A 22,697-nucleotide genomic window follows, 5' to 3' on the forward strand; every position below is an offset into this window, starting at 1 on the left:
GAATTGACCCTCGAGGGTAGGTCATACACCTGGTCAAACATGCATGATACTCCACTTCTGGAGCAGTTGGACTGGTTTTTCACCTCTGCCAACTAGATATCTTACTATCCACTTACCCAGGTGTTGCCTTTAGCTAAAACTGCATCAGATCATGTCCCATGTGTAGTATGCATAAACACAACCATTCCCAAGTGCAACCTTTTTCGTTTTGAAAATTATTGGGTGGAAATGGCTGGTTTTCCTGACTGTGTGGAGAAGTCTTGGAAAGTGCCCTCTAGAAAAGGACATATCACTGCCATTATAATGGATAAGTTCAAAGCTCTGAGACAGGCACTAAAATGATGGCACACAAATCTCTCTAAGATCAAAGCACTAATAGGCAAATGCAATGAGGTGATATTACTTCTAGAGGAACTGAGACCCCTGTTCAAACCTGAATCTAACTTCAGGGTGATTGTAAAGCTACACTTAGAACACCTTCTCCACTTGTAGATTCTATAATGGAAAAAGAGGGCCACTATCAGATTTATCCAAGTTGGAGAAGAGAACACAATTTTTTTTCATGCCATGGCCACTGAAAGATATAGAAGGAACTCCATTTCAACTCTAAAGCTTGATGATGTAACTATCATCACTAACCATGAGCAAATTCCTGGTTGTTTTTGGTTTGCCTTCAAGGGCAGGATGGGTTTTTCACAAGGAATAAACCTCGCTTTTGACCTTCAGTCACTACTTGATAAGGTAGATGGGTTGGATGTTCTTACCCTCCCATTCACCAAGGAGGAGATGGACAAGACTGATCTAGTTGAGCTACAAAGGTTGGCTGACTCCATTGGTTGTAAGGTTGGTGCCTTGCCTTTCACATATCTGGGCCTGCCTGTTGGGACAACCAAGCCAAGAATTATAAACCTAATACCCCTGGTGGATAACATGCAAAGAAGACTTTCTGCTAGCTCTTCCTTCTTGGCACAAGGTGGTAGATTGCAATATCTCAACTCTTCTCTATCTTCTGTACCCATCTTTTTCCTCTCTAGTCTCGACATACCTCCAGGAATTCTCAAGCACTTGGAAAGGATACAAAGGCAATTGTTGGGGATATTACATGTTGATAACCCGCCCTAGTTGGGCCAGGTCACCAAATTAGGCGATTCATCTAAGCATGGTTCGGGCCTTGGCCTGGCAAGACCGAAGGTTGTATTGCGGTTTATAACTTCCGGAAGGTCTCCAAGCTTTGGAAGATGGCGACTTGGAGATCGTAAAAGTCACGGTTTGTAGAAAGGAAAGACCCTTGTAAACCCTAGGGACTCGACCTGTATATAAAGGCGAGTCCCAGGGAAGAAGAGGGCAGGTTAGAAATCATCGAGTTCTAGGTCTGGCTAGTTACGCCTTCCTTGTAATCGAAACTCCATCAATACAACTCAAAGCAAGACATAGGCCTTTACCTCATCACGAGGGGCCGAACCTGGGTAAATCGCCGTCTCTCTCCCGTTCAACCCCTTTGAGTCGCCAGCAAACTGCGATGGCTCCAGTACTAAGTCCTTTCATAAGGACATCTGCCGTGACAAAACCATGACAACAATGCCTTTGGAGAAGAAATGGTCAAGATCATGCACCTGCTCTTGCTGCTTGGGACTTGGTATGCAGACCCAAGATGAAAGGTGGCTTGGGTATTATGAATCTGACAGTCCAAAATGATGCTCTTCTACTTTAACATGCTGATAAGTTTTTTAACAGAGCAGAAGTGCCATGGGTGGATTTGATATGGAACACATACTACCATAACACAGTACCACAGGGCACATCACTATGTGGATCTTTCTGGTGGAAGGATATATGCAAGAGGATGGACACTTTCAGAGCTGTCACTTACATTCAACCAAATAGAGGGGATACTTTCCTCTTCTGGTCTGATTCTTGGGCACTCGGTGACTCAACTTTGCCCCTGGCACATAGGTTCCAAAGACTGTTCTCTTTTTCTATTGACACCTTTTGCACTGGTGAAGAGGTTTTCAAAGCTGTTGAGACAAGCACCATGACAAGTCTGTTCCATCTATCACTTTTTGGAAGAGCCTTTCAGGAATTGCAAACAGTTCAGAGCCTTCTTCAGAACCTTCATAGGCAGCAATCCAACAAGGATGTCTGGCTTTGGAGTGGAGACAGTAAGGATTTTTCTGCCAAAAAGTATTACATGCATGTTCATCAACCAATTATTCCCAACCCTCTTCTCAGTTGGGTTTGGAAGAGTTGTTGTACCATGAAAATAAAGATGTTTGCCTGGATGCTCATTAGGCTGAACACTCAAGACATGCTTGAGAGGCGCCATTGGAATGTTTCAGACTCCAATTTGTGTGTCCTTTGTCATGCACAGATCAAAGAGGACATGGATCATCTTTTCTTTACCTGCATGTTAAGCACCAGGGTTTGGAATTATCTTCAAATTTCATGGCAGGGAACCTCCATGTGGGACATTACTCTCAGAGCCAAAAGAGAATTCCATCATCCCTTCTTCTCTGAAGTGGTTTTTAGTGCATGCTGGAATATTTGGATCACCACAAATGCAATGGTCTTCAACAATGAGCGTCCAAGATTCAATACATGGAAATCCAATTTTGTTCATGACATTTCCCTTTTATCTTAGAGAATTAAGGCTAGATTTAAGGATGATCTCCTCAAGTGGATCTCCTTTTTACCTCCCTGAGGTTTGTATACCCCCACCCCATGTCTATTCTTGTCCTATCTTGTACATAAACCTCTTCTGATATGAAATAAAGGAAAAGGATGTGGGGTGTTTACCCCACAGTAGTCACTCAAAATAAATAAATAAATTGGTTATTATTATATTTCCTTGTTCATGATAATCTTTTATAATCCATGCTAGAATTGTATTGATTGGAAACTCAAATACATGTGTGGATACATAGACAATACACTGTCCCTAGTGAGCCTCTAGTTGACTAGCTCGTTGATCAAAGATGGTAAAGGTTTCCTAGCCATAGACAAGTGTTGTCACTTGATAACGGGTTCACATCATTAGGAGAATGATGTAATGGACAAGACCCAAACTATGTATGTAGCATATGATCGTGTCAGTTTATTGCTACTATTTTCTGCATGTCAATGTATCTCTTCTTATGACCATGAGATCATGCAACTCCCGGACGCCGGAGGAATACCTTGTGTGTATCAAACGTCACAACGTAGCTGGGTGACTATAAAGGTGCTCTACATGTATCTCCAAAGGTGTCTGTTGGGTTGGCATGGACCAAGACTAGGATTTGTCACTCCATGTGATAGAGAGGTATCTCAGGGCCCACTCGGTAATACAACATCACAACAAGCCTTGCAAGCAACATGAATAAGGAGTTAGTCATGGGATCTTGCATTATGGAACGAGTAAAGAGACTTGCCGGTAAAAATATTGAACTAGGTATAGAGATACTGACGATCGAATCTCGGGCAAGTAACATACCGAAGGACAAAGGGAACATCATACGGGATTAACTGAATCCTTGACACAGAGGTTCAACCGGTAAAGATATTCATAGAATATGTAGGAAACAATATGGTCAGCCAGGTCCCTCTATTGGTTATTGACCGTATAAGTGTCTCGGTCATGTCTAAATAGTTCTCAAACCCACAGGGTCAGCACACTTAACTTTCGGTGACGCTAGAGTAGTATTGGGATATGTACGTTGGTGACCGAATGTTGTTCGGAGTGCCGGATGAGATCCCGGACGTCACGAGGAACTCTGGAATCGTCCAGAGGTAAAGATTTATATATGGGAAGTCCTATTTTGGCTATCAGAAAATTTTTGGGTTTTATCGGTATTGTACCAGGAAGGTTTTGGAAGGTTCGAGAGGGTTCCAAAGGAGTCCGGAAGGATCCCTACAGCCCCTAGGACGTGCATGTGCTCTAAGGGGGTGTCCAAGCCTTGTTGGTCCAGCCCCCAAGGGCCCATGCGGTTGGGAGGGAAGAATCCCTGTAAAGGGTAAGGCAGCTCCTTGGTGCCTTGGGGAGGCAGGAAACCTCCCTAGGCCCACACCCCCTCCTCGAAGGAGGGGCTAGGGCTGCGATCCAACCCTCCTCCTTGCCTCCTATATATAGTGGGGGAGAGGGAGGGGCTAGATACACCAATTCCCATGCCCCGGTGGCAGCTCTACCTCTCCCATAACTCCGTTTTCTCGCTAGTTCAATAGCTATAGTAGTAACGGCATAGGTGGTGCGGCCACCTCGATGGCAGCACAATGATGGAGATCATGATGATGGATATCATGGTGTGCCGCTGGTGATGATGGCGATCATGCTGGTGCTTTGGTGATGGAGATCAAGAAGCACAAGTTCATGGCCATATCATGTCACTTATGATTTGCATGTGATGTTAATCCTTTTATGCACCTTATTTTGATTAGGACGACGGTAGCATTATATGGTGACCCCTCACTAAAATTTCAAGACAAAATTGTGTTTTCTCCGAGTGTGCACCATTGCGACAGTTCATCATTTCGATACACCACGTGATGATCGGGTGTGATAGACTCTACGTTCACATACAACGGGTGCAAAATAGTTGCACACGCGGAACACTCGGGTTAAACTTGACGAGCCTAGCATGTACATACATGGCCTCGGAACACAAGAGATCGAAAGGTCGAACATGAGTCATATAGTAGATATTATCAACATATAGATGTTCACCATTGAAGCCAACTTTACTCACGTGATGATCGGACTTGAGTTGGTGAATTTGGATCATGTGTCACTCGAATGACAAGAGGGATGTCAATTTGAGTGGGAGTTCTTAAGTAATATGATTAGTTGAACTTATTATCACGAACATAGTCAAAATGTCTTTGCAAATTATGTTGTAGCTCTACTATTTTTCATATGTTCCTAGAGAAAACTTAGTTGAAAGATGATAGTAACAATTATGCCGGCTCGGTCCGTAAATTGAGGACTGTCCTCATTCCTATGCAGAAGGCTTATGTCCTTAATGCACCGCTCGGTGTGCTAAACCCCGAGCGTCGTCTGTGAATGTTGCGAACGTCTAACATACACGTTTTTATGACTACATGATAGTTTAGTGCGTAATGCTTAACGACTTAGAAATGAGGCACCAAAGACGCTTTGAACGTCACAGAATATATGAGATGTTCCAAGAGCTAAAATTTGGATTTCAGGCTAGTGCCCACATTGCGAGGTATGAGACCTCCGACAAGATTCTTGGCCTTCGAAATAAGGGAGAAAAGCTCAATCATTGAGCATGTGCTCAGATTGTGTGAGTACTACAATCGCTTGTATCGTGTGGGAGTTGATCTTCCAGATAAGATAGTGATTGACATAGTTATCCAAAGTCACTGCCACCAAGCTACTGGAGCTTCGTGATGAACTATAGCATATCAGGGATGCATTAGATGATCCCTCAGTTATTCGCAATGTTTGACACCATGAAAATAGAAATCAAGTAGGAGCATCAATTGTTGATGGTTAGTAAAACCACTAGTTTCGATAAGGGCAAGGGCAAGAAGGGATACTTCATGAATGGCAAACCTGTTACCGCTCTAGTAAAGAAACGCAAGGTTGAACCCAAACCCGAGACTAAGTTCTTCTGTGATGAGGGGAACGGTCACTGAAGCGGAACTACCCAAGGTACTTGGTAGATAAGAAGGGTGGCAAAGTCAACGAAAGTATATTGGATATACGTGATATTGATTGTACCTTGCTAGAACTCCTAGTAGCACCGGGGTATTAGATAAGAGTTTAGTTGTTAAGTGTTATTAACTCGAAATTATAGCTACGGAATAAATAGATACTAGCAAGGGGTGAGGTGACGATGTGTGTTGGAAGTAATTCCAAGGTTGATGTGATCAAACATCACACGCTCCCTCTACCACCGGGATTAGTGTTGAACCTAAATATTTGTTATTGGTGTTTGCGTTGAGCATAGACATGATTAGATTGTGTTTATTGCAATATGGTTATTTATTTAAAGAGAATGATGATTACTCTGTTTAACTTGAATAATACCTTCAATGGTCTTGCACATAAAATGAATGTTTTATTGAATTTCGATCGTAGTGATACACATGTTCATAATATTGATGCCAAAAGATACAAAGTAGTAATGATAGTACCACTTACTTGTGGCACTGTGACTTGAGTCATATTGGTATAAAACGCATGTAGAAGCTCCATGCTGATGGATCTTTGGACTCACTCATTTTTTGAATCGTTCGAGACATGCGAACCATGCCTATTGGTGTAAACGCATGAAGAAACTCCATGCAAATGGATTGTTTAGACTCACTTGATTTTGAATCACTTGAGACATGCAAATCATGCCACATGGGCAAGATGACTAAAGACCTCGTTTTCAGTGAGATGGGACGAGCAAGTGACTTGTTGGAAATAATACATTTTGATGTATGCAGTCCAATGAGTGCCGAGGCATGCAATGGATATCATTATGTTCTTACTTCACTGATGATTTGAGTAGATACAGGTGCGTTTGCTTGATGAATCACAAAGTTTGAAATATTGAAAAGTTCAAAAAATTTCAGAGTGAAGTTGAAGATCGTCATGACAAGAGGATAATATATCTACGATGTGACCGTGGAGGTAAATATACATCTGAGTTGCAAGTTGTTGGGGAACGTAGTAGTAATTCAAAATTTTCCTATGTTTCACCAAGATCCATCTAGGAGAAACTAGCAACGAGCAAGGGGTAGAGCATCTTCATACCTTTGAAAATCGCTAAGCGAAGCGTTACTCTGAACACGGTTGATGGAGTCGTACTCATAGCAATTCAGACCGCAGAACATTCCGATATAAGCGTCGAACAACGGCGCCTCCATGTTCAACACACGTGCAGCCCGGTGACGTCCCCTTCACCTTGATCCAGCAAGGAGAGACGAGAAGTTGAGGGAGAGCTCCAGCAACAAGACGACATGGTGATAGTGGAGCTGCGTGGTACTCCGGCACGGCTTCGCCAAGCGCTGCGGAGGACGAGGATGAGGAGAGGTAGGGCTGCGCCGAGGGAGGGATGAACTTGTGTGTCTCAAACCAAGAAACTCTTGGGTATATATAGGAGGAGGAGGAGGAGGGCTGGCCACCCTAGGGTTTCCCCTAGGTGGTGCGGCGGCCAAGAGGAGGATGGCTGGCGCCCTAGGGGTGGGCTTGCCGCCCAAGGCAGCCCCCACGCCCTAGGGTTTGCTGCCCTATGCGCCTTGGGACAAGGTGAGTGGCGCACCAGCCCATCTAGGGGCTGGTTCCCATCCACTTTTGGCCCAGGTAGCCCTTCGGGGCTAGTGGCCCCTCCCGGTGGACCCCCGAAACCCTTCCGGTGGTCCCGGTACTATACCGACGATTCCCAAAACTTTTTCGGCGATCAAATCTCCACTTTCTATATATGAGTATTTACATGCGGACCATTCTGGAACTCCTCGTGAAGTCTAGGATCTCATCCGGTACTCCAAACAACCTTTGGTAACCACATATACGATTCCCATAACAACTCTAGCGTCATCGAACCTTAAGTGTAGACCCAACGGGTTCGGGAACGATGCAGACATGACCGAGACACCTCTCTGGTCAATAACCAACAGCGGGGTCTGGATATCCATGTTGATGCCATGTTCCACGATAATCTCATCGGATGAACCCCGATGTCGAGGATTCAATCAATCACGTATGCAATTCCCTTTGTGTACTGGTATGACACTTGTCCGAGATTCGTTCGTCGGTATCCCCATACCTTGTTCAATCTCATTATCGAGAAGTCTCTTTACTCCTTCTGTAATACATCATCCCGTGGCTAACTCCTTAGTCACATTGAGCTCATTATGATGATGCATTACCGAGTGGGCCCAGAGATACCTCTCCGTCATACGGAGTGACAAATCCCAGTCTCGATTTATACCAACCCAACAGACACTTTCGGAGATACCTGTAGTGCACCTTTATAATGACCCAGTTATGTTGTGACGTTTGATACACCCAAAGCACTCCTACAGTATCGGGAAGTTGCACAATCTCATGGTCTAAGGAAATGATACTTGACATTAGAAAAGCTTTAGCAGACAAACTACACGATCTTTGTGCTATGCTTAGGATTGGGGCTTGTCCATCACATCATTCTCCTAATAATGTGTAACAACTAAGATGCGGCCCTTTCCTATTTGGGGGCGAGGCCTCAAAAGGGAAAGGGGAGCATCTAAACATTTCGCAAGTGAGATAATCATAACATTACATAACTGAAAGAGTGATAAGTAGGGCATACACTTGCCATCTGATAACAGTAAAGCATATAGCTTACAGACACACATTATTCAGAGCATAGCTTAGTCCAGCCATGGACAACATGAAAACAAGTAAAACTATGAAATCTCGCATGCTCGCCCCACGATCACGGCCACGGCCTCAGTCCTCCGGGTAAGTCACGTACAGTCTTCCCGAGTCCTCATCGATCTCCCACATCAGCTGGTTGTCATCAGGATCCCCTGTGTCAGGCGTACCTGTACCTGCTGGTGTTTGTAGTAATCTGTGAGCCACTGGGACTCAGCAATGGAATGACCTTGGTATCGAATCTATCCAAGTGATTGGGTGAGGAAGGTTAAGTGTATGAGGTTGCAGCAACCTAAGCATATATGGTGGCTACTTTACGATGATCAGAGTAACATATGGTGGTCTACACAAGGCGATCGAAGACTAGGTTGATCACTAAATGATCCTGCACACCTACTTACGTCAGACATAACCCCACCGTGTTCTCGATCAGAAAACGATCTCCAAAAGAGACAGTCGCGGTTACACGCACAATTGGCAGTTTTATTAGAATTACTTTAAGTTGTCTAGAACCAGATGTTAACAAAGTATCTATATTTGCCACATAACCGCGGGCACGGCTTTCGCAAAGATTATACCCTGCAGGGGTGCTCCAACTAGTCCATTACAAATTACCATAGGCTGCATAGTAATCCTCTATCTCAAAACTCGTGATCTCGTCGAATTCCTAAGAGGAAAACCTCAACTTTGAGGAGACCCAAAGTTTCACCAGAATCCCAATGCGCAAGATATATCGCTAAGGTAAGACAAATCTAGCAGGACCGCCCGACGGGTCGACGACCCCGATAAGAGCCACGTATCTCAGTCTCAGGACACGACGGATGGAACTAGCTACGAGAACCAAACCTCAAGTTTCCTCGCGGTGGCCCCGCAGGTAGTCCAGTTTGAACCAACACTCATGAGGAGCACTGGCCCAGGATGTTGATTAATTCCTCGGGGTAGCTATTCCCAATGCATTTAATTATTAGGTTATTAGCAGATTAAAACCAAAGTTGGGTCCTGCCGGACAAGCCTTAACCCTACACGATTTATCAAGGGGGTCCCCATAACAACCCCGAACGTGTTAGGAGCGCTCAGTTATGGAATCAAGCACCGGTAGCCGAAACTAAGGCGTAAACAATGGAACAAAACACCCGGCAAAAGGCTAGGCCTTCTGTTATTTACCATGTATATAGGTGCATTAATTAAATAACAGTTAACTATAATGATATCAAAATGCCCATGTTAGCACATGGACCAACTGGCACCTACAACTAGCAAAGCTATCCATTAGAGTTTGAGCAAGCCTACTTAGCCGAACAATATTGGCTAGGACAGGGAAAATGTTTGGGGTTCATGGCAAAGTCAGGAGGCATTTATATCAAGCGGTAGGTAGTGAGCATGTAACGAAGGAAACGTGATTCTAAGCATAACAAAGCTAGAAACGGTGTCAAGGTCACGGTCATCTTGCCTGTGATTTCTTCAGCCTGGAACTGCTCTTGTTCTTCCTACACGTACTCTCCAGAATCCACGTACTCGCTCTCTGTTCCCGGTGCTACCCAAGAACAGAGAACAGTCAATGAACACCGGCAAAACATAATGCAACAACCAATATGATGCATGTGTGAAGAAGCAAGCATGCATCACTATTCTAGTCACTTTCATATGCATTAGTTGAGTCAATTGAATTCTGGACAGAAACTCATATTAAGTTATCTTGACATCCATGAACATGGCATGACCATGTGCATCACGAGAAAACAATGCAAAAACATATAAAGAACGTAATGAAAGGAGTCACGGATCAACCGGAAACTACAAAACAAGTTACAAAGGCCTACGGGTTCAAAACATCCACAAACACAAACTAATGGCACTCACTGGTGTAACCAGGTTGCCCCATGATCAAGCAACAAAATACAAATGGAATGGTGCTTGGGATCACACCACACCAACAACCAATACCCACACAAGCTCTAAAACCACATAAGCATACAATCTGTTTTCAACAACAACATAGCAGTTTGTCTACATGATCTTCAGTAGTTACAGCCCTCTAATAAATCAAACAAGGCATGAAACTGAAGCCATCCAAAAGTATTACAACCCTGTACACAAAGCTAAGGCAAAATAATCACCCATGAGCAGATCTAAAGCCACTAACTTGGACAAAAATATCACAGGTTGGGACTTTGTGAAAATTACAGATTTTCACCAACTGCTTATGCTCTGAAGCATTTTGGCAGCCTCCAAAATGATATCTACAGAAGGTGTATAAGCATGAAATTTGACACGGAGCTAGACAAACATAACAGCTAACAAACATTAGTTTGTTGCATGGGCTAATTCCCAACACAGGAGCTAATTCACACAAGACAAAGGGGAAGAAAATAACTCCAGATTCCCAGACTTAGTGAAATTCTTAGGGTTTCACAAATCTGACAGATTCAACCAAGCGTCCACTTTGACAGGGCACAATAGGTGCATACAAAAATCTAAGAACAAAATGACTGTCCGAAGTTGTAGAGGGGTTCACCCACTACCATTCCACCAAGGAATCATCCCCAAAGGATCAAAGCACCACCTAATGTAAAGCACTAAACATGGTGTCACATCAGAAAATAACAGTTTCATGAAGTTGCTCTAAAGTGGAATCTGATTGCACCAATGGATTCCTCGGATGATTATACCCCGAAAATCATATTCATACATAGGTATTGGCATGAAACATCAATGCACAAAGCTAGCTCGAAAATACCACAAGGATTACTATAAGGTACAAGTGACTTATTGTCACATGTAGAAGCAACCATATTTGAAAAAAACTACATATGGACACTTGCTAGAAGAAGATTAAACTATCTAGGCATAGCATAGCATCATCAACAAGGATACCCTATCATGGAGAGATGTGTTCATCCACACACACACACACATATGCACACACATGCCCAAGTATATATGTTCTCACACATGCACATGTATATGTGGACTCACACCACACACACCTACATCTACACATGCATCCACACACAAGGAACTACTCACACACACACACACACACTCACATAGTAGAAACACCCATCACACTATATGTGCATATGCACAGATATATGATTATACCCACTAGCTCAAGTGTATGTGCAAACACATGCACACATACACTCCACACCTACATCTACAACACACACACATACGTAGTTCAAACCCTAGTGCAACAGGAGAGAAAGAATCATCAAACAAGGGCCCTAAGTAAATAAAACAAAACAAAATAAAAGAAAATGAAAAAGCGGGGGTGTGGGATTCGAACCCACAACCTACTGGTTGCACCCCCCAGTCCAACACCACTGCGCTAGCCGATCGAGACTTAACAGAGAGGGGGGTGTTGCTCTTTTGAGCAGCCCCCTCTACTCTACCTGGACCCAGGCGACCGAAACAGAGGACACCGCCGATGGCTCTCCGGCGACGCTCCAGTGACCTACTCAACACGACGACCCTTGGCGCTAGATGTGTGGTCCCTCGGGAACCCATTCCCCGGCTCAGATCGGCGGGAGGGAGCCCGCAGCGACGGCTAGCCGGCGCGGCTCTTCCCTGCCACGGCGGTGACAACAGAGCGGCGAGAAGCTACGGCGCGCCTACGGGAGAAGGAAGAGGGGGGGGGGGGAGACGGCGTGCTCACCCTGGAGTCAAACATAGTCGACACAGGGGAGAAGAAGTTGAGGAAGGCTCGCCGGAGTTGAAGCAGGACGCCCCCATGCGGAGCAGGACGACGGCGATGCAGACAAGGAAGTAGCCATCGCCGTGGTGGTTCTCCGGGGCTCCTAGCGCCGGGAATGGAACGCGGGGAATCACCCCGAGCCCCTGGACATGCTCGCCGACACCGGAGGCGACGGTAGCACGGAGGTAGATGGCGGCGAGCTCCTCTCTCTCTCGGGTCTCCTCTCTGTTCTATCTACAGAATCTTACTTGGGGAGAGATGGAGAAGTAGGCGGAGAGGGTGGTGGCTCTAGGGGGGAAACCCTAGGCACGGACGCCCACACGCTTATAAAGGGGAAGGAGAGGGAGGAACGGCGCACGGCAGCCCCATGTGCTCGCATGAGGAGAGGAGAGGGATGTCGGGAGGAAAAAGGTGGCGGGGAGGAGCCACTAACGAGTGGGGCCTGGCTGCTGCGCTGGAAAGTAGGAAGAAGGCGCGCGTTGCGGGCCTCTCTGCGGCAGAAGGAGGCGGGCCAAGGAGGGAAAAGAGGGAGCGAGCCCACTGGCTCTCTCTTGCGCGTGGCTAAGGTAGGGGAGAAAAGGTTTTTCCTTTTTTTAAATAAAACTTCAAACCAAAATACCTCAACGGAAAACACCGGGATTTGGGAAAAATAAAAATAGATAGGGCATGAGGGAATTATGCCCTATTTAACAAAAATATAAACCAGATTTTTAGGACAAAATAAAATACACCTAAAACAGGAATTTAAATGCTGTTTTGTTTTTAAGACTCTCACTAATCAGAGTCCAAACTAACAGTGAGAACTACCCCCTCATCCACAAATAAATCTCTAAAGAATTAACATTTTTATAACAGGTCCAAGCCAGGTTTAAAACACAAGTTAAATAATTAATGGGGTAAGGGTGTTAGCATTGTTTTGAATAGCATTTTTTTTAAAACTCCACACTCATCCCAAACACTCCTATGCACACTAGCACTTCCAAGATGGCCAAACACTAGCAACAAAAGAATGGGCTTGCAATGAATGCAAATGAATGTCATGATGCAATATGATGACATAAAATGATGCCACATGAAATGATAACCTCTATATAACATCCATACATGACTCATCAAAGTCTCCACAAAGAAGGAAAAGAGTACAAATATGGAAAGGGAAACATCTGTGTTGTTACATGATGTGATCCCATTATCAATGACATCCAATGTCCATGATCAGGAAACCATGACCATCTGTTGATCAACGAGCTAGGCAACTAGAGGCTCACGAGGGACACATTGTGGTCTATGTATTCACACATGTATTACGGTTTCCAGTTAATACAATTATAGCATGAATAATAGACAGTTGTAATGAACCGGAAAATATAATAATAATCACTTTATTATTGCCTCTAGGGCATATTTCCAACACGAGATTGGTAAACATTTAAGACAATGTGAAAAATTGTTTCACAACTCATGCCAGGTGGAACGCAATAGTGTGATGGTGTGTCCGAACGTCATACCAGTGCCCTATTGGATATGGTGCATACTATGATGTCTCTTATCAAATTACCACTATCGTTTTGGGTCAGGCATTAGAGACAACCGCATTCACTTTAAGTAGGGCACCACATAATTCTGTTGAGATGACACCGTATGAACTATGGTTTGGAGAAACCTAAGCTGTCATTTCTTAAAAGTTTGGGGCTGCAACGCTTATGTGAAAAAGTTTTATCCTGATAAGCTCGAGCCCAAAGCGGATAAATGCATCTTCATAGGATACCAAAAACAGTTGGGAATACCTCCTATCTCAGATCTGAAAGCAAAGTGTTTGTTTCGAGAAAATGGTCCTTTCTCGAGAAAAAGTTTCTTTTGAAAGAATTGTGTGGGACGATGGTGGAAACTTGATTGAACCTTCACTTCAACCAATGAGTAGCAGGGCGCAGATAGATGTTCCTATGGGGCCTACACTAGTTGAAGTGGATAGCTGATGATGGTGGTCATGAAGCTTCAGATCAAGTTACTACCAAACCTCGTAGGTCGACAAGGAAACGTACTTCTCCAAAGGAGTAGGGTAATCCTATCTTGGAGGTCATGTTGCTGGTCAACAATGAACCTAGCAACTATGGAGAAGCGATGGTTGGCCCGGATTCCGACGAATGTCTGAAGGCCATGAAATCCGAGGCAAGATCCATGTATTAAAACAAAGTGTAGACTTTGGAAGAACTACTTGATGGTCGTAAGGCTATTAAGTAGAAGTGGATCTTTAAAAGGAAGACGGACGATGATGGTGAATGTCACCATTAAGAAAGCTCGACTTGTTGCAAAGATGTTTCCAACAAGTTTAAAGAGTTGACTATGATGAGACTTTCTCACTCATAGCGATGCTAAAAGTCCGTTGGAATTACGTTAGCACTTGCTGCATTTTTCAATCATGAAATCTTGCAGATGGATGTCAAAACATTGTTTCCTCGACGGTTTCCTTGAGGAAAGGTTTTATGTGATACAACCAGAAGGTTTTGTCGATCCTAAGGATGCTAACAAGTATGCAAGCTCTAACGATCCTTCTATGGACTAGAGCAAGCATCTCGGAGTTAGAATATATGCTTTCATGAGATGATAAAAGATTTTGGGTTTATACAAGGTTCAGGAGAAACTTGTATTTCCAAGAAAGTGAGTGGGAGCACTATACAATTTCTGATGAGTATATGTGGTTGACATATTGTTGATTGGAAATGATGTAGAATTTCTGGTAAGCGTATAGGGTTGTTTGAAAAGTGTTTTTCAAAATAAAACCTGGATTGAGCTACTTGAACATTGAAGATCAATATCGCTAGAGATAGATAAAAACGCTTAATAGAACTTTCAAGTGAATACATAACGTGACAAGATTTTGAAAGAGTTGAAAATAGATCAGCAAAAGAAGGAGGTATTGGCTTTGTTGTAAGGTGTGAATATTGAGTAAGACTCAAAGCCCGACCACGACAAAAGAAAGACAAAGGATGAAGGTCATCCCCTATGCTTTAGCCGTAGGCTCTAAAGTATGCCATGTTGTGTACCGCACCTGATGAGTGCCTTGCCATGAGTATGTCAAGGGGTACAAGAGTGATTCAGGAACGGATAACTGGACAGTGGTCAAAGTTATCCTTAGTAACTAGTGGACGGAATTTTTCTTGATTATGGACATCATAAAAGAGTTCATCGTAAGAGCATCTCCAACAGCCACGCTAAACAAGTGTCGCGCCGCAAATTTACCCATTTTAGCGCGCGCGCAATTGGCAGAGTGTCTCCAGCGGGCGCGCAATAACCGCGTGCGCGGCATATAGAGTTGGGTGCGCAGTCCGAATCACCATCGCGCTCTGCGTATTTGGGGCGTCCGCTTTCGCGCACGGCACACACGACCGCTTGCGCCACACTCTCTCCCACCCCTTTGTTGGGTAACATCGCATGGGAAACAAAAAATTTCCTACGTGCACGAAAACCTATCATGGTGATGTCCATCTACGAGAGGAGATTTGGATCTACATACCCTTGTAGATCGCATAGCAGGAAGTGTTAAGAAACGCGGTTGATGTAGTGGAACGTCCTCACGTCCCTCGATCCGCCCCGCGAACCATCCCACAAACCGTCCCGTGATCCGTCCCACGATCCGCTCCGATCTAGTGCCGAACAGACGGCACCTCCGCGTTCAGCACACGTACAACTCGACGATGATCTCGGCCTTCTTGATCCAGCAAGCAAGACGGAGAAGTAGATGAGTTCTCCGGCAGAGTGACAGCGCTCCGGTGGTGGTGAAGGATCTACTCCTGCAGGGCTCCACCCGAGCTCCGCAGAAATACGGTCTAGAGGAAAAACTGTGGGGTTTGTGGTCGGGCTCCCGTGGCTAAATTTGTCTCAAATCAGCCCTAAAACTGCACTATATATAGGACGAGGGGAGGGGAGGCCTGCCTTGGGGTCCAAGACCTCAAGGGTGCACCGACCAAGGAGGTGGAGGAGTCCACCTCCAATCCTAGTCCAACCAGGATTGGAAGGTGGAGTCCTTCCCTTCCTTCCCACCTCTTTTTTTTGTTTTCTCTTTGATTTTCTTATCCCTTGCGCATAGGCCTTATTGGGCTGTCCCACCAGCCACCAAGGGCTGGTGCGCCACCCCTAGGGCCTATGGGCTTCCCCGGGTGGGTTGGCCCCCTCCCAGTGAACATCCAGAACCCATTCGTCACTCCCGGTACATTCCCGGTAATGCCCGAAAACCTTCCGGCAATCAAATGAGGTCATCCTATATATCAATCTCCGTCTCCGGACTATTCCGGAAACCCTCATGACGTCAGTGATCTCATCCGGGACTCCGAACAACATTCAGTAACCACACATATAACTCAACTATATTAAAACATTGTCGAACCTTAAGTGTGCAGACCCTACGGGTTCGAGAACTATGCAGACATGCCCCGAGGTACTCCTCGGTCAATATCCAATAGCGGGACCTGGATGCCCATATTGGATTCTACATATTCTCCAAATAACTTAACGGTTGAACCTCAGTGTCAAGGATTCAGGCAATCTCGTATGTCATTCCCTTTGTCCTTTAGTATGTTACTTGCCCGAGATTCGATCGTTGGTATCTGCATACCTATTTCAATCTCGTTACCGGCAAGTCTCTTTTCTCGTTCCGTAATACAAGATCCTGTGACTTATACTAACTCACATTGCTTGCAAGGCTTGTGTGTGATGTTGTATTACCGAGTGGGCCCTGAGATACCTCTACGTCACACGGAGTGACAAATCCCAGACTTGATCCATACTAACCCAACGGACACCTTCGGAGATACCTGTAGAGCACCTTTATAGTCACCCGGTTACGTTGTGACGTTTGATACACACAAGGTACCCCTCCGGTGCCAGTGGGTTATATGATCTCAGGGTCATAGGAACAAATACTTGACACGCAGAAAACAATAGCAATAAAACGACACAATCATTATGCTACATTCATAGTTTGGGTCTAGTCCATCACATGATTCCCCCAATGATGTGATCCAGTTATCAAGCAACAACACTTTGCACATAGTAAGAAAACCTTGACTATCTTTGATCAACTGGCTAGCCAACTAGAGGCTTGCTAGGGACATGGTTGTGTCTATTTATCCACACATGTAGCTACGGTTTCATTCAATACAATTATAGCATGAATAATAAACAATTATATTTAAAGAGAAAATATAATAATAACTATTTATCATTGCCTCTAGGGAATATTTCCAACAGTCTCCCACTTGCACTATAGTCAATATTCTAGTCCTCACATCGCCATGTGATTTACATTGTAATATATCGAACACCCATAGAATTCTGGTGTTGATCATGTTTTGCCCGTGGAAGAGGTTTAGTCAGTGGGTCTGCTACATTCAGATCCGTGTGCATTTTGCAAATATTCACGTCCTCTAACTCGACGTAGTTGTAGATGAGGTTGAAGCGTCGTTTGATGTGTCTGGTCTTCTTGTGAAACCTTGGTTCCTTTGCTAAGCCAATGGCACCAGTCTTGTCACATAACATAGTAAATGGATCTAGTGCGCTCGGCACAACTCCAAGATCTGTCATGAACTGCTTCATCCAGACACCCTCCTTTGCCGCCTCCGATGCAGCCATGTACTCCGCCTCACATGTAGAATCTGCTACGACGCTCTGCTTGGAATATCACCAGCTTACCGCACCCCCATTAAGAATAAATATGTATCCGGTTTATGACTTAGAGTCATCTGGATCGGTGTCAAAATTTGCATCAACGTAACCTTTTACGACGAGCTCCTTGTCACTCCATACACGAGAAACATTTCCTTAGTCCTTTTCACGTACTTCAGAATATTCTTGACCGCCGTCTAGTGATCCACTCCTGGATTACTCTGAAACCTGCGTGCCATACTTATGGCCAAGCTGACATCTGGTCTAGTGCACGACATTGCATACATGATAGAACCTACGGCTGAAGCGTAGGGGACGGAACTCATTGTCTTTCTATCTTCCGCAGTTGCTGGGCACTGAGTCTTACTAAATTTTATACCTTGTAACACTGGCAAGAACTCTTTCTTGGACTGATCCATTTTGAACTTCTTCAAAACTTTATCAAGGTATGTGCTTTGTGAAAGTCCTATCAGGCGTTTTCATCTATCCCTATAGATCTTAATGCCTAGAATGTAAGCAGCTTCTCCCAGGTCCATCATAGAGAAACTTTTATTCAAGTAACCTTTTATGCTCTCCAAAAGCTCTACGTTGTTTCCAATCAGCAATATGTCGTCCACATATAATATTAGAAACGCCACAGAGCTCCCACTCACTTTCTTGTAAATACAAGATTCTCCAACCACTTGTATAAACCCAAATGCTTTGATCACCTGATCAAAACGCTTATTCCAACTCCGAGATGCTTGCACCAGTCCATAAATGGATCACTGGAGCTTGCACACTTTGTCAGCATTCTTAGGATCAAAAAACCTTCGGGTTGCATCATGTACAACTCTTCCTTAAGAAAACCGTTAAGGAACGCCGTTTTGACATCCATCTGCCAGATTTCATAATCGTAAAAAGCATCTATTGCTAACATGATTCGGACAAACTTAAGCATAGCTACTGGTGAGAAATTCTCATCGTAGTAAATTCCTTGAACTTGTGAAAAACCCTTTGCCACAAGTCGAGCTTTATAACCGGTCACATTACCGTCTGCGACCGTCTTCTTCTTATAGATCCATTTGTTCTGAATAGCCTTGCGGCCTTCAGGGAGTACTTCTAAAGTCCACACTTATTTCTCGTACATGGATCCTATCTCGGACTTCATGGCCTCCAGACATTTGTTCGAATCCGGGCCCACCATTGCTTCTTCATAATTCATAGGTTCATTGTTGTCCAACAACATAATCATCAAGACGGGATTACCGTACCACTCGGGAGCGGTATGTGATCTTGTCGACCTGCGAGGTCCGACAGTAACTTGATATGAAGTTTCATGATCATCATCATCAACTTGTTCATCAACCGGCGCTGCAGCAACAGGGGTTTCCCCTTGCCCTACGCCACCATCAAGAGGAATTAGAGGTTTGACAACCTCATCAAGTTTTATCTTCCTCCCACTCAATTCTTTCAAGAGAAATTCCTTCTCAATAAAAGCTCCATTTTTAGTAACAAACACTTTGCCCTCGGATTTGAGATAGAAGGTATACCCAACTGTCTCTTTTGGGTAACCTACGAAGACACACTTTTCCGCTTTGGGTTCCAGCTTTTCTGGTTGAAGCTTTTTGACGTAAGCATCACATCCCCAAACTTTAAGAAATGACAACTTTGGTCTTTTGCCATTCCACAGTTCGTATGGCGTCATCTCAACGGATTTTGATGGTGCCCTATTTAAAGTGAATGCAGCTGTTTCTAATGCATAACCCCAAAATGATAATGGCAAATCGGTAAGAGACATCCTAGATCGCACCGTCTCTAATAAAGTACGATTACGATGTTCAAACACACCATTACGCTGTGGTGTTCCACGCAGTGTCAACTATGAAACAATTCCACATTGTCTTAAGTGAGCACCAAACTCGAAACTCAGATATTCACCCCCACGATCAGACCGTAGGAACTTGATATTCTTGTTACGATGATTTTCGACTTCACTCTGAAATTGTTTGAACTTTTCAAACGTCTCAGACTTGTGCTTCATCAAGTAGACATAACCATATCTACTCAAATCGTCAGTGAAGGTGAGAAAATAACGATATCCGCCGCGTAGATCCACACTCATCGGACCACACACATCGGTATGTATGATTTCCAACAAGTCACTTGCACGCTCCATTGTTCCGGAGAACGGAGTCTTAGTCATCTGGCCCATGAGGCATGGTTCGCACGTGTCAAGTGAATCAAAGTCAAGTGACTCCAAAAGTCCATCAGTATGGAGTTTCTTCATGCGCTTTACACGAATATGTCCTAAGCGGCAGTGCTGTAAAAAGATGGTGCTATCATTGTTAACTCTAACTCTTTTGGTCTCAGTGTTATGTATATGTGTATTATCACTGTGAAGATTCAATATGAACAATCCTCTCACATTGGGTGCATGACCATAAAAGATATTACTCATAGAAATAGAACAACCATTATTCTGTGACTTAAACGAGTAACCGTCTCACAATAAACAAGATCCGGATATAATGTTCATGCTTAACGCATGTACTAAATAACATTTATTTCATTTCATAAGTAATCCTGATGGTAACTGAAGTGAAACTGTGCCGACGGCGATTGCATCAACCTTGGAACCATTTCCCACGCGCATCGTCACTTCATCCTTCGCCAGCCTTCGCTTATTCCGAAGTTCGTGTTTGGAGTTGCAGATATGAGCAACAGAACCGGTATCAAATACCCAGGCACTACTTCGAGAGCTGGTTAAGTACACATCAATAACATGTATATCGAATATTCCTAATTTTTCCTTGGCCGCCTTCTTCTCAGCCAGATACTTGGGGCAGTTGCGTTTCCAGTGACCCATACCCTTGCAATAATAACACTCCGTTTCAGGCTTAGGTCCAGCTTTGGGCTTCTTCGTCAGATTGGCAACAGGCTTGCCACTCTTCTTTGAATTACCCTTCTTTCCTTTGTTGTTTCTCTTGAAACTAGTGGTCTTATTCACCATCAACACTTGATGCTCTTTATGGAGTTCTTACTCTGCGACTTTCAGCATCCCGAATAACTCGCCGGGTGACTTGTTCATCCCTTGCATGTTATAGTTCAACACAAAGCTCTTACAGCTTGGTGGCAGTGATTGAAGAATTCTATCAGTGATAGCCTCTTGCGGGAGTTCAATCCCCAGCTCAGCTAGACGGTTTGAGTACCGGGACATTTTGAGCACATGTTCACTGACAGACGAATTCTCCTCCATTTTGCAAGCATAGAATTTATCGGAGGTCTCATACCTCTCGATCCGGACGATCTTCTGAAAGATAAAATTAAACTCCTGGAACATCTCATATGCTCCATGACGCTCAAAGCGACGTTGAAGTCCCGGCTCTAAGCCATACAAGACTGCACATTGAACTACTGAGTAGTCCTCCTTGCGTGCTAACCAAGCATTCTTAGCATCTTGGTCAGCCACGGTGGGCGGTTCATCTCCTAGCGCAGCCTTAAGGACATAATCCTTCTTCCCAGCTTGCAGGAGCAACTTAAGATTACAAGCCCAGTCTACAAAGTTTCTTCCATCATCTTTCAACTTAGCTTTCTCTAGGAACATATTAAAATTCAGGGTTACTCTCGCGTGAGCCATTGATCTACAACACAAATATTTTCAAAGTGGACTTAGACTATGTTCAAGATAATTAGAGTTTAACTAATCAAATTACTTGCTAAACTCCCACTCAAAAAGTACATATCTCTAGTCATTTGAGTGGTACATGATCCAATTCCACTAGCTCAAGTCCGATCATCACGTGAGTTGAGGATAGTTTCGGTGGTAAGCATCCCTATGCTAAGCATATCAACTATATGATTCATGATCGATCTTTCGGTCTCATGTGTTCCGAGGCCATGTCTGCACATGCTAGGCTCGTCAAGCTTAACCCGAGTGTTCTGCGTGTGCAACTGTTTTGCACCCGTTGTATGTCAACATTGAGTCTATCACACCCGATCATCACGTGGTGTCTCGAAACGACGAACTGTAGCAACGGTGCACAGTCGGGGAGAACACAATTTCGTCTTGAAATTTTAGTGAGAGATCACCTCATAATGATACTGTCGTTCTAAGCAAAATAAGGTGCATAAAAGGATTAACATCACATGCAATTCTTAACTGACATGATATGGCCATCATCATGTGCTTCTTCATCTCCATCACCAAAACACCGACACGATCTTCTTGTCACCGGCGCCACACCATGATCTCCATCAACGTGTCGCCATCGGGGTTGTCGTGCTACTCATGCTATTACTACTAAAGCTACATCCTAGAAATATAGTAAACGCATCTGCAAGCACAAATGTTGGTTTAAAGACAACCCTATGGCTCTTGCCGATTGCCGCACCATCGACGTGCAAGTCGATATTAACTATTACAACATGATCATCTCATACATCCAATATATCACATCACGTCATTGGCCATATCATATCACAAGCATACCCTACAAAAACAAGTTAGACGTCCTCTATTTGTTGTTGCATGTTTTACGTGGTTGCAATGGGTATCTAGTAGATCGCATCTTACTTATGCAAAAACCACAACGGAGATGTGCAAATTGCTATTTAACCTCTCCAAGGACTGCCTTGGTCAAAACCAATTCAAATAAAGTTGAAGAAACCGACACCCGCCAGTCGTCTTTATGCAACGAGGTTGCATGTCAAGCGATGAAACCAGTCTTTCGTAAGCGTACGAATAATTTCGGTCCGGGTTGCTTCAATCCAACAATACCGCCGAATCGAGAAAAGACTAAGGAGGGCAAAAAATCGAACATCACCGTCCACAAAACCCTTTGTGTTCTACTCGATATTACATCTACGCATGAACCTAGCTCATGATGCCACTGTTGGGTAACGTCGCATGGGAAACAAAAAATTTCCTACCCGCACGAAGACCTATCATGGTGATGTCCGTCTATGAGAGGAGATTTGGATCTACATACCCTTGTAGATCGCATAGAAGGAAGCGTT

The sequence above is a fragment of the Hordeum vulgare genome, chromosome 3H (genome assembly GCF_904849725.1).
Source record: "Hordeum vulgare subsp. vulgare chromosome 3H, MorexV3_pseudomolecules_assembly, whole genome shotgun sequence".
NCBI classification, from domain to species: Eukaryota; Viridiplantae; Streptophyta; class Magnoliopsida; order Poales; family Poaceae; genus Hordeum; species Hordeum vulgare.